Consider the following 14,184-nt stretch of genomic DNA (forward strand, 5'->3'; position numbering starts at 1 on the left):
TGCTCCTCTGGGCCCTGTGGGCACTCAGTCCACCCAAAGTGTTTTCTTTTGCTCCCAGTTGTCTGTCCTGGAGCCCCAGAAATGAAAGCCTCCCTCCCACCATCTGATCTCATCAAGTCCAAAAAGGCTGCCCGGGACAGGAAGGAGTTTCCCACTCTGACAGCTGGACAGAGGCCTCTAGCAAGGTGCTTGGTGCCAGGCACGGCTGCGACATGGACAAGAAAGGTCCTGGCCTGAGAAGCTCCCTCCCAACCAAAGCTTATGTGAGCTGGGAAGGGCCCAGGCTCTGACCCGACCATCTGGCTGCTGCCAAGGACAATGCTCTGCATGGCTCATAGGTCCAGATGTCCGCCGGAGACCTCACTCCTTGGCCAGAATCTCTGTTGAGTCTCTGGCTCCTCCTCTGAGAGGAGCCCCGGAGGAGCTGGGGGCCAGGGCCAGGCCACCTCTGACTCTGCATTAGCAGCCCTTAATCATGGCCTTGGCATGTGACAAAGACACAGCTGGTTCACCCACAGCTGAGCTCCTGCTGCCCCCTTGCCCTGCCAATAGCCATCCCACGGATGTAGGACAGAGGGGTGGAGGCAGTCTTTATCCCAGAATCAGGGGATTCCACTGCACAGGATCCACAAGCCTCCTGAAGTTGTAGCCAACAAAAACTGTCTGCTATGTTGTGGTCTCTATGTCCTTGCCTGGCTTTCATGGATTCTTAAAGGGGCCCATGACCCAAAGAAGGTCAGAAGTGCGATCTAGGACACAGAGGGCTCCAGGACTCCCTGGCCCTGCACAAGCTACAAGCACATGTTATGGGTGGAGTTGGATAGGGTGGGTGGGAGTAGGAAGAAAGGAAGGGATGTCAGGCCCTTTTGTGGATAAAACATCTCTTGCACATATTTCAGAATCTTAGAAGACAAAACGCACTGCATAATTTTCAAATTATAATTTAGAAATTTAAAAATCGGATCATTCTGCACACTTTTTTGATAATATTATTGGCTAAGTACCTAGATCCGCTCTTCCACTAAAAATGTGGATGAAATATAAAAATAATCTAGAATACGTTAAAGAATTAGCCAAAAAGCAAGAACTTCTCAAGTCATAACATTCAGACAATACAAAAAGTCAGACAGGCAAGCCAGCATTTGGCCTGAGGGAATTTGCCAAACAAAGTAAACTCGAACTTTGAGTTTCACGACTTCTCGGTGAGTAGTGGACAGAAGTCAAAACCCATGACTGGCTCAGCTTCCTATAGAATATCCCCACAATGTTGGACCCTAATCAGCTACATTCTCAGAGGAAGGGTAAACTAGAAATAAACCTTCCTTCTCTCAAGGGAATAACAATATCAGGTACCTTGATCATCAGTGCTGAGAGGAGACAGGCAAAAAAAACCCAAAACCAAAACCAAAAACCAACCAACCAACCAACCAACCAACCAACAAACCCTGCTGAGAATCTATAAACATAAGCCAGTGGCTTTCTTGTAGGTTTCCAGTCTTAATTCACAAGATCTTAGTGGTCTGAAACTTTGAGCCGGTAACTCAATTTTCATTATGCATAGTGGTGGTGTCCACAGGTACAAAGCAAATTCTCCCTGAAGAACCCACAAATCATATATTCCAAGTGCCATAGACTGAATGTTTGCATCCCCCTCCCCCCAAATTCATACATTAAAACCGAATCCCTAAAGTGATAGTATTTGGAAGTGGGGCTTTGGGAGGTAATTAGGTCATAAGGGTGGAGACCTCATAAATGGGATTAGTGCCCTTATAAAAGAGACCCCAGCGAGCTCCCTTTCTCCTTCCATCATGTGAGGTTACAGTGAAAAGATTGCCATCTATGAACTAGGAAGTAGGCACTCACCAGACACTGAATCTTCCAGTGTTTCATCTTGGATTTCCCACCTGCAGAGTTTTGAGAAATAAATTTTGAGAAATAAATAAATAAGCCACCCGGTCTATGGTATTTTTGTTATAGAAGCCCAAACAAACTAATACACTAAGAAAATTAAATGTTCGTGGTCAAAAATAACTAAACACAAACACGAATCAAGGAATAGAATTGAGAGCCCAGAAATAAACTATATAATATGGACACCTGCATATGCTTGAGCTAGTATGGCTGATCAGTGCAAAATGGGCTAGAAATGGTCCTTAGAATGGCCCAATGGTCCTTAGAAAATTGCAAATACATATGGAAAAAGTAAAATTATATCCCTATTTCACACCATTACAAAAAGTTATCCTACATATGAAAGAAATAGAAGACTGTTAGAAGAGAATATGTACAATTGTCTTCATGAATTCAAGCTGGGAAGGATTTCTTAAACAGGAAATAAAAATCATAAACCAGAGAGGCAAATATTGAGAAATTCGATCACAGGAAGATTAAGAACCTTTGTTCATTCAAAGGTATCATTAGGAGAGTAAAACTATAAACTACCAACTAAAAGAAGATAATGTACATTTATAATACATTCAGTGATTTTAAAAATGATCATTCTTGACGTTGCAGGTATAGTTCTCTATTTAATAGATTTTTTAAGGCATTTATTTCATGATTTCTTAAAGAGTCTCCTTCTTAGAATGCACATCTGTTTTAGGTACTGAAAGCCACAGTACTGGTCTCACTGCATAGAATAATAAGGATAACCGCCAGGCCTATCAAACTGGTCCCCCTGTACCATATGGCACCCCATGACTTTCTTCTCAAGACAGCTTTTATTTTTTTTTCTTTTTTTAATTTTTATTTAAATTCCAGTTACTTTACAGTATTATATTAGTTTCACATGTACAATATAGGGATTCAACGGTTCTATACATCACAGATTACAGGTGCTCATCATGACAAAAGTGCATTTCTTAATCCCCATCACCTACTTCATCCATGCCCCACCCCTCATCGCCCCTCTGGCATCCATCAGTTTGTTCATCATAGTCAAGTGTCTGTTTCTTGATTTGTTTCTCTCTCTCTTTCTCTTTGTTTGTTTTCTTTCTTAGATTCCAACATAAGAGGGAAATCATACAGTATTTGTCTTTCTCTAATTTCACTTAACATTATGTTCTCTAGCTCCATCCATGTCATTGCAAATGGCAAGATTTCATTCTTTTTATGACTGTATGATATTCCATCACACACACACGCACACACACACACCATATACATATATATATATGTATATATATATATATATATATACCACATATATATATTATATACACACCATATATATATATATATACACACACACACACACACACACACCATATATATATATCTCACATCTTCTTTATCCATTCATCAACTGACAGATACTTGGGCTGCTTCCATATCTTGGCTATTGTAAATAATGCTGCTATAAACATAGAGGGGCATATATTCCTTTGAATGTTTTTTTTTTTTTTTAACTCTTTGGATAAATACCCAGTAGTGCGACTGCTGGATTGTAGAGTAGTTCTATTTTTAACTTTTTGAGAAACCTCCATACTGTTTTCCACAGTGGCTGCCCCAGTATGCATTCCCACCAACAGTGCATGAGTGTACCTTTTTCCCCACATCCTCGCTAACACCTGTTGTTTCTTGTGTTGTTGAATTCTGACAAGTGTGAGGTGATGTCTCATCATAGTTTTGATTTGTATTTTCCTGATGGTAAGTGATGATGAGCATCTTTCCATGTGTCTATTGGTCATCTGGATGTCTTCTTTGGAGAAATGTCTGTTCATGTCTTCTGCCCATCTCTTCCCTGGATTATTTGGTCTTTTGGATGTTGAGGGTTTTGTTTGTTTGTTTGTTTTTGAGAGAGAGAGAGAGAGAGAATGAGCAGGAAAGGGGCAGAGAGAGATGGAGACACAGAATCCGAAGCAGGCTCCAGGCTCTGTGCTGACAGCTCAGAGCTGTCATGGGGCTCAAACTCACGAACCGTGAGATCATGACCTGAGCCGAAGTCAGATGCATAACTGACTGAGCCACCCAGGTGCCCCTGGATGTTGTTTCAGTTCTTTATAGACCTTGGATACTAACTTTTTATCGGGTATGTCATTTGCAAATATTTTCTCCCTTTCCATAGTTGCCTTCTAGTTTTGTTGATTGTTTCCTTTGCTGCACGTAAGCTTTTTATTTTGATGTAGTCCCAATATTTATTTTCGCTTTTGTTTCTCTTGCCTTGGGAGACATATCTAGAAAAAGCTGTTATGGCCAAGGTCCCAGGTTTCACATTTAGTCTTTAATCCATTCTGAATTTATTGTTGTGTACGGTGTAAGAAAGGGGCCCAGTTTCATTCTTTTGCATATTACTGTCCAGTTTTCCCAGCACCATTTGTTGAAGAGATGGTCCTTTTCCCATTGGATAGTCTTTCCTGCTTTGTCAAAAATTAAGTGACCGTAGTGTTGTGGGTTTATTTCTGGGTTTTCTATTCTGCTCCATTGATTTACGTGTCAAAACAGCTTTTAAAGGTTTTCTGTTCCCTTTCCTTGCATCTATGGTCACTGCTATCAGCAGTGAGTCTCTTTCTCAATAAGTTCCTCTAATGGGGCTGGAGTCAAGAATATGAGACTGTAAGAGTAAACTGGCTCATTGAAGAACTCTCCTCCAAATAGAGTCACCTGTCTGACTTGATACAAACATCTGGATGCTCAGATACCTTTTAAAAAGAAAGGCTTTCTTGAGATAAAATTGACATCCAATAAACTGTGTATATTTAAAGTGTACAGTTTGATGTTTTGACAGATGTATGCACCCATGAAACCATCACCACAATCAAGATAATGAACTCAACCATCCCCCATCCAAAACTTCCGTGTGTGACCTCTGCCTCTGGTTCTTGCCTTATGTCATATCTAATAAACCACTGCTGGATCCGAGAACGTGAAAAATCACACCCATGTTTGCTGAGATTTTAACAGTTTGAGCTCTTATACTTACATCTTTGTAAACGTTTGCAGCTGAACCTCCATGGGCATCTCTGGAGAGACGATTTACTCAGGTAATGACTATATAGCACCATGTATCAAAACCTATCAATCACCAGGCATTTTACACATCTTACCAACTGTCAGTTTTATCTTCACACACCCTAAGCAGTGGGCAATATCACTCTTTTCACAGATGGAGAAGATGAGGCTCAGTGACTGTCAATAATGTGTCAAAGTTCACACATTGGCCAAGACCAGTGCCCATAGTCAAGCTCAGCTGGGTGTGACCTCTGAGCTACGTGTTCCTTGGCGGGCTACACTCCACACCCATCTCTGTCCCCAACTTGGGCTTGAGAGAGACTCAGCATTGGGTGGGCTACAGAGACCCCCTACCTGCTCTGCTTCCAGGGGGCCCCAGAGCACTCGTAAGCTCGCCAGGGAGAAGGCAGTGCCCACTTTGGCTGGCCCCCACCTCTCCGTGTGGTCAGGAAGGGCATGGTACCAGAGAGGAGGGCCCAGATGTGTATTCAGATGCTCCCCTCAGCCAGAGGAAGGATTGGGGGCACAGAGGGTTAGCCACCCACCTGGGATCAGATGGAGGGCACACGGGCCCTGGACAGGACTGGCGAGTGGGGCCCTGCGCATGGCCCCGCAGCGGAAAGTGGTGACCCAAATTTAAGGAGACCATAAGGGAAGAAGAGAAGGGCAAGAGAGTGAATCCCAACCTCCCTTGATACACCCTCCCTGGGAGATGCATATGCCAGAGTGGGGTTGTGGGCGTTTATGCACCGAAGCCCGGAAAACACACGTGTTCAAAGTGTCCCTACTCCTGCCTGTCCCACTGGCCACCAGACATGCAGCCAGTTGGCCAAGTCCCATGTGGGCATAGAGCCAGGCAAGCAGGGGCTTCAGCTGCAGAAGTGCTCCCCCTATGCCCACTCCACCCTCCTTCCCAGGTCCCTGCACAGGTCAGCAGGGACTTCTACCTGTGAACTTGACTGCAACTGTCCCCTCCACCTGGCCTGCAAAGTTACACCAGTCCAGCTTTAGCCCTTTGTGGGCCTTCCCTGATGGCTTGGACAGGGTGAGGAAGCCCTTTCCGGATCCCATATCACAGGGCCTGGGTCTCCTTGAAGTTTGGCTTCTGCAAGTTCTGTCTGCGAACAGGAGCCGCTTGGACAGCCTCTAGGCCAAGGTGGGAAGCAGGCATCTGCGAAACCTGGCAATGCCGGGACAGGTTGGACGATCCCAGCTCACCCACCCCTGAAGGAAGTAAGGCCTGGCCAGCTACAGCCTCTGAAGCCCAGACTCTCCAAGAAACTGAGTCACAGCTTGGGGTGGCCCAAGTAGGAGGCATCCCTGGGCAACTGCAGCAGGGATATTTTTAGGTTCTGTTGTGTTTCTCACAAGAAAATATTTTTAGACCAAATTCCCCCTGAGTGGCAACATGTAGCTTCTGGCTAATTATGCAATTAATCAGCAGGGCTGGGAGCGCGTGGGCGAGCCCGTGAAGGGCACACAACGCTACTCCACAGACTGGGACACATGCAGGAAGGCCACAGCCACCAAGGGCAGAGACCACACTGAGTCTGAAGCCCTTACATCACCCTCTCTCAGACCTGCCGGGCCCTGACTCCTGCAGGGAAAGCAAGCACCCTCCCCATGGCCCAGAGCTGCAGCTCCCACAAGAGGAAGCTATATTGTCAGGGTGGACAGACTGCCATTCTTCTGGGACGTGGGACACTCAGCCGAGCCTGGGCTCTGCAGAAGTCACAGACCTAGGAGCCAGCTTGCTCGGTGAGCCCGCGGACCCCCGTTGCAGGGGTGCTGCACACAGCTGTCTGGGCCATACCCCGAGTGGGGGCACCTGCTGGGAGAACAGGGCTGTGCTCCCACTGGGCCCTGTGCACCCCAACTCAGGTTAGGGCTGCCTCCTCTTCCTAATTCACGCCAAGGCCCTAGAGGTCAGGGAAGCTCCCAGCCATTGCCATTCGGCCCTGCTGAGTGAACATGTGGCTAGGGGGAAGCTCATGTCTGCACCTTAGAATGCAGGGAGCAGACTCCTCAACCCAGGATTCTCCCCAGGATCCTTTTGCGCGTCTAAAATCAACTGGGCTGCAAAGGCAAGGGAATTAAAAGCAAAAATGAATTACTGGGACCTTATGAAGATAAAAGCTTCTGCACAGTAAAGGAAACAACCAACAAAACTAAAAGGCAACCAATGGAATGGGAAAAGATATTTGCAAATGACATATCGGACAAAGGGCTAGTATCCAAAATCTATAAAGAGCTCACCAAACTCCACACCCAAAAAACAAATAACCCAGTGAAGAAATGGGCAGAAAACATGAATAGACACTTCTCTAAAGAAGACATCCGGATGGCCAACAGACACATGAAAAGATGTTCAACGTCGCTCCTTATCAGGGAAATACAAATCAAAACCACACTCAGATATCACCTCACGCCAGTCAGAGTGGCCAAAATGAACAAATCAGGAGATTATAGATGCTGGAGAGGATGTAGAGAAACGGGAACCCTCTTGCACTGTTGGTGGGAATGCAAATTGGTGCAGCCACTCTGGAAAACAGTGTCAGGTTCCTCAAAAAATTAAAAATAGATCTACCCTATGACCCAGAAATAGCACTGCTAGGAATTTGCCCAAGGGATACAGGAGTACTGATGCATAGGGGCACTTGTACCCCAATGTTTATAGCAGCACTCTCAACAATAGCCAAATTATGGAAAGAGCCTAAATGGCCATCAACTGATGAATGGATAAAGAAATTGTGGTTTATATACACAATGGAGTACTACGTGACAATGAGAAAGAACGAAATATGGCCCTTTGTAGCAACGTGGATGGAACTGGAGAGTGTGATGCTAAGTGAAATAAGCCATACAGAGAAAGACAGATACCATATGTTTTCAGTCTTATGTGGATCCTGAGATACTTAACAGAACCCCATGGGGGAGGGGAAGGAAAAAAAAAAAAAGAGGTTAGAGTGGGAGAGAGCCAAAGCATAAGAGACTCTTAAAAACTGAGAACAAACTGAGGGTTGATGGGGGATGGGAGGGAAGGGAGGGTGGGCGATGGGTATTGAGGAAGGCACCTTTTGGGATGAGCACTGGGTGTTGTATGGAAACCAATTTGACAATAAATTTCATATATTGAAAAAAAATAAAAAATAAAAAAGGAAAAAATCTTCACTAAAAAAATAAAAAAATAAAATAAATAAAATAAAATAAAATAAAAATAAAATAAAATCAACCGGGCTGCCCTCCAGTACTGACCCCCATGGGGCCCTCCGGGGAGAGGCAGTAAGGAGAGAGAGCTTTGGGATGCTTCACTCAGAGCAGAGAAATCCTCATATTCAGACGCCCACCAGACCTTCATAACACCAACAGAAGCGGGCTGCTGTAGAAGGTGAACCAGACCCAGGGCTGTAGCAGCGGGGGCCCTTCTCAACACTTTCTTTTCTTTCCACTGGGCTTAGAGACCTTGAATCTCCCCTGTGCCTCCTCTTCCCTTCCCTGTGACAGAAGGACAAGGGAGGCTCCCTGGCAGGACCGTCTGGGCATTAGGGGAGGGAACCCGTGTGTTCACCCACATGCACTGGCTCAGCCGGCATGGCAGGTGCAGGGCAAAGCTGGGGATGGTAAAATGGTAAAGCAGGTTTCAGCCTGAGGAAGGGACCTTCTCCCTACAGATATTCTTTCCCCCTGTTTTGTTTTCTTAAGTAAACAGGACCATGTGGCGATTCTGAGTTTTGAGGAGACACGCTTTGGAACAAAATGACCCACGAATCGAAACATGCCCCACCGTGATCAACAGGCCCAGCCCACTCGTTCACGTGCAGTTGCTCGGTGACAGAGCCCGTCCTCTGCTGAATTCCAGGAGGAGCCCAGCCGCTGGCAGACACATCCCTGCTCTGAGGGACAGCAGCAGGTTCTGTCCCAGTGACCACGGCAAGGGTCAGTCTTCCAACCAGTGCAGCTGTCACCCCCCACGGGTCTCTGAGAGCAGCCCAGGCCGGGGCAGGGGCAGGACGAAGGTGCCGGCTCCTGTCCCTCGGCTGTTAATGCCATCTGGCCTTTGCCCTGGGACTCTGGAGTTTCTGCTATGGGGCAGGGGCGGGAGACTGGAGTCGGTATTAGTATCATTTCTGTCTTTCTCTTTTGCTCCCTGCATCCAAGTGTCGGGGGCTGCATTTTGACTTTTCAGAAGATCCATGTGAAGAGTGCTTCATTCGGTCATCAGGGGTAGTGACTGCTGAGACGGAGAGGGTGGAACTGGCCAGAGACACACTCGGTGGGGCAGAAGGCCACCTCCCAGGTCGCCGTAAGGTTGCATGCAAATAAGAAAAGCACGTGCGCCCATCATGGGAGGCGCCCTGGTTCCTGGCCCCGCCGCATGCCCGCAGCACCAGCCCGTAAGGCTCCCACCTCCCCAGTGGTCCCAGAGCCTCATTCCTTGCCTTTTGCCCTTTACGCAAAACCACCCAGCCTGACAAACTCTTTAGCCTTTAGGGCCTGGTCAGCTGTTGCTTGTAGTGAAGCCTTTCCCCAGGCCCCAGCCCACCCCAGGGCCACAGGTGTGGCCCGCGTGAGTCTGTGCACACTGCATCGGGGCCCGGCAGGCGTCTGCTTGGATACCTGTCCCCTCCCCAGACCGAGCACCTCAGAAGCCTGTGTTAACCGGGAACTGATTCCCTGCCACGGCCACTACCCCGGCTCCAAGGGCTTCTCCCTGCTCTCCTCCAGAGGGTGGTGACCCCTCGCCCAGCACGAGCAGGGACCAGCCTGGCCTCGTTCCCAGCCAGCTGGAAGAGGTGGGCGAGCCTGCCGCTCACCACCCACGACGCTGCCGCAGCGGGTCCCTACAGCTTGACCCAAAATAGCCTGGGCCGGGAAACCGGAGCGTGACAAGGACGACACAGCCCAGCTGTTAAAGGAGGCAGCATCCTCACCTCCTCCCTACTCGTTCAAATTCAGCTCGAGCCCATCTCCCCCGAGAAGTCTGTGCCTCTGCCTCAGCCCTCCACGTGGGCTCCCGGGTCTTTGCCGCCCCCATGGCTCCTCGGGCTGGCGCGTGTCCCCCTGGGAGGTATGCAGCAGGAGAGAGCAACTGGGAGCAGGGGAGAGGGGGCACAGAGTTTTGGAAGACGGAAGCCGAGAAAATGGGGGGTACCTGACTCCACAGAGTAGAAGACGCTGGACCTTAGCTGCCGACAAGGGGCGGGATGGGGCGTCGATAAGCGGGAAGCAAGGCCAGCTTCCCAGGAAGAAGGGACCCCGGGGACACGAGGGGGTGCAAGCTGGCTGCCCACTGGCCGTCTGCTGTCAGCTCCAGTGTCCCTCTCGCTCCCACGGCTCCAGCATGTTGGCCTGGGGACACACCAAGCTTACTCTCACGCGGGGCCTTTGCACAGGTGTTTCTCCTGCCCAGATGAGCTCCTCTTCTAGAAACCCACGGGGCTCGCCCGCACCTGCCAGGCCTCTAAGTGCGCCCTCCTCACACAGCTCTGCGGGGAGAGAAGCCCTCCCGTAGCCCATCCTGTTAGTGGCCAGTAAGGCTCTGCAGAGAGACTCGTGCAGGGTTCAAAAGTCGCTGGGATGATTAAGTCTAGAGTCAGCAGCCCTTTATCCGAACCATTACTTCATTCCTGGCACCGATTTGCTTCTGTATCTCAGCTTTTAATATTTCTTAAAGGAAATAACTACACAGATATTAAATTCTACTTCCAGTTTTAAATTCTGTGTCCTTATGTTTGGTTAAAGGCTGACAAGGTGCAAAACACTGTTCCCTTTTTAGCACCTATAGGATATTTTCACCATCTGTTACACACACACACACACACACACACACACTTGCATGGATCTGAGGGTTGGCAACCCTTAATAGTTGTGAGAAGGGCTGCTACCAGGTGAACTTTGGGTCTTCAACACTTGATCAAGGTAACTATTTTTTAAAAGTCCAGTACTTGAGCATTAGGTCTGTTCCTCTTTTTAATGGTAGAAAGCAGCTTAACTTTGAGATCAAACTATGCTATATTCCAATACATAGGCACTGTCCCATCTTTAACATACAGGCACATGACATTAAACAAAATGTACAAACACTAAAGACCTCAAAATCAAACTGACCAGGAAAAGGAGTAGCAGAAATCCAAGTAGGCTGCCTCCTCCCAAGACGTCAGGTCAAGAACATTTCTTTCCCTTCCTCCTTTCTTCTCTGACCATCCTTTTCCTAATTCTTACACCATGAAACTTTTTTATGATTCTTTTGTCCACCTTTTGCCTTGCCCTGGCCTGGAAAGAATGTCATGGTTCACATGTCTCAGGTCACTGTAAAGGAAGGTAATCGGATCCGCAACCAACTGTTGGATTTGCTACGATGCTGTTGATCCCGTAGTTCTGATTTCCACTGCCTCAGTTTCTCTGGAACAAGCTCACTGGATAAACTCTTCCGGGGGAAGTGGAGACACAGTTACGTGAAATACATAAATAGGCCAACTGGCTAAAAGAAATATCCCTGATGTACCAATCAAGGTCGAGTTTGTATAGTAGTCTCCACCCCCCCCCTTACCCAAGACCCCTAGCAGATGCCTGAAACGGCCAATAGTACTGAACTTTATGTACACACTAAGTTCTTCCCGAAGCATACATGCCTACGATAACGTTTAATTTATAAATGAGGCACAGGAAGAATTTTGTTCATTGTTCACTTATTTATTTTGAGAGAGAGCACTCACTCACTTTATTTTGAGAGAGTGGGGGATGGGCAGAGAGAAGAGAAGAGAATCCCAAGCAGGCTCCACACACAGGGGTCAGTCCACAAACCATGAAATCATGGCCTGAGCTGAAATCAAGAGTCAGACGCTTAACTGACTGAGCCACCCAGCTGCCCCTCATTGCCTTTTTTTTTTTTTTAAATTCGAGATGCTTCCTATGTGCCTCTAGGTTAGAATTGTTTTCTCTCCCTTCTGCCTAAACCTTGTCACACCTGTTTTAAATAAACTCCACGTTTATTTTATTCATGATTCTTGGTATTTAAGGGAAACTACAATGTGAGTTGGAAAAGAATATATCTATGTCTGCTACGATATCAAAGAAACATTTTAATCCCAGCTCCACTAAAAAACCCTAACAAGAGACATTGCATGATTTTGGAAAAATGACAGTGAAAATGAATAAAAAGAAGCATCACAAAGGCCAAATTATCCCCAAAAGGTGGTGCTGGTAGGTCAGCACTGTTTCTTGACTCACACGTGAAAGTCACAACACGCTTGAAAATACTTAGCGCTCAAAGAAATATCCGACACAGAGAATTGCTTTTATACGGTGGGCTTCCTTGGGACAAGGACTAAACTCAGATTCTAATACAGCACTTAGAATAATAGCAAACGCACAATGAGTATCTGTTGTATTGACACGTTCTTTTTATAACCGATGTAGTGAATTCTTGGTAACTCGTCTGTTATATAATATCTGGTGGTTAGGTTATTGCTGAAGAGCATTTTGCACCCCATCTGCTGCTCTTCAGTGGCATTTAACACCAGAAAAATATGAATGCGTTTGTTTCTTATTCAGCTCCCTGACCCTCAAGAACGTAAGGGGTTCCATTTATTTTGTTCAGCGCTGTGTCCCCAGCGCCTAGAGCAGTGTCTGGAACACAGTAGGTGCCAATAAACACTCACCATATGACTGGATGAATGAACTTGAAAAAGATCGGGTTCAGCTGTGAAAGACAGTTACTTAGCCATGTGTTAAAAAGAAAGCATGAATTTAAGTGGGTATCATGAGCTAACTCCATTAAAAGGAAGTAGAGACGAAACTCTCAGTCTCCTTGGAAGGAAGTCCATCACTTAGGCAACATCTAAAATGCAAAAATCAAGAAACAGTAGTGTAGGCACTTTACTTGGAATCATAAAGGTAAATTGCAGAAGGAAGACCCAAAAGGCTTAAACAGGATGCTTTTGGGAGCAGGGGGGATTAGGGCATGGGGCCGCCATGTTTCTTTATAAACTTTGTAATATGTTCAAATGTTTTAGACAATGCTTACATATCACTTGGATTAAATTTTTAAAATAACTAATGAAAGATAGCCTTGATTTGATGTTTTATAAGATGTCATTAAATCCACAGGTTTATTTAATTTTGTTAAATCTAGGCAACTGTTTTAGTACTTTTGAAAATTAAATTACACTTTTTATTTTGAAATACAGATTCACATGCAGTGCTAACAAATACTACTGATAGATTTTGTGTATTTTTACCTCGTGTCCTCCAATGACAACATCTTGCGAAAACTATACTACAATGTCACAATCAATTGACATTGGTCCAGTAGAGACAGAACATTTCCATCACCACTAGGATCCCTCATGTTGAAACTTGTCGACACACACTTCCCTCCTAGCTCCCCAAGGAGGGGAGTTTCCTGACCCCCTCATCTTACCCCATCCTTAACCCCTGGAAAACATGAAACTCTTTTCCATTTCTACCATTTTGTCATTTCAAGAATGTTATACAATGAAATCATAACGTATGTAACCTCTAGCTTGGGCTTTTTCACGCAGCATAATTCTTCAGAGATTCGTCCAGGTTGATGGTTATATCAACAGTTTGTTACTTTTTATTGCTGAGTAATATTCCACGGTAGTGGCATTATTTGTTTAACCATTCACGTATTGAAGGATATTGGGGTGTCCCCAGTTTTCAGCTACTACCAAAAAAACCCCAAACAAACAAACAAGATTGCTATGTACTTTCTTGAACAGATTTTTGAGTAAACATCAACTTTCATTTCTCAGATATAAATGCCCAGAAATGTAGTCACTGGATCATATGGTAGTTGCATGTTTAGTTTTTTTTAAAAAACTGCCGCGGCGCCTGGGTGGCTCAGTCGGTTAAGCGTCCGACTTCAGCTCAGGTCAGGATCTCGCGGTCCGTGGGTTCGAGCCCCGCATTGGGCTCTGGGCTAATGGCTCAGAGCCTGGAGCCTGCTTCCGATTCTGTGTCTCCCTCTCTCTCTGCCCCTCCCCCGTTCATGCTCTGTCTCTCTCTGTCCCAAAAATAAATAAAAGAAAAGAAAAAAACCTGCCAAAACATTTCCTAGAATGGCTTTACCATTTGACATTCTCACCTGCAGTGTATGAGTGATCCAGTTTCTCTGGACCCTTGCCAGCATTTGGTGTTGTCACTACTTTCTTATTTTAGCCTTTCTGATTGGTGTTTAGTGGTTTTAACTTACATTTCCCTGATAGCCAA

This window comes from Panthera uncia, chromosome D2 (genome assembly GCF_023721935.1).
Source record: "Panthera uncia isolate 11264 chromosome D2, Puncia_PCG_1.0, whole genome shotgun sequence".
NCBI classification, from domain to species: domain Eukaryota; kingdom Metazoa; phylum Chordata; class Mammalia; order Carnivora; family Felidae; genus Panthera; species Panthera uncia.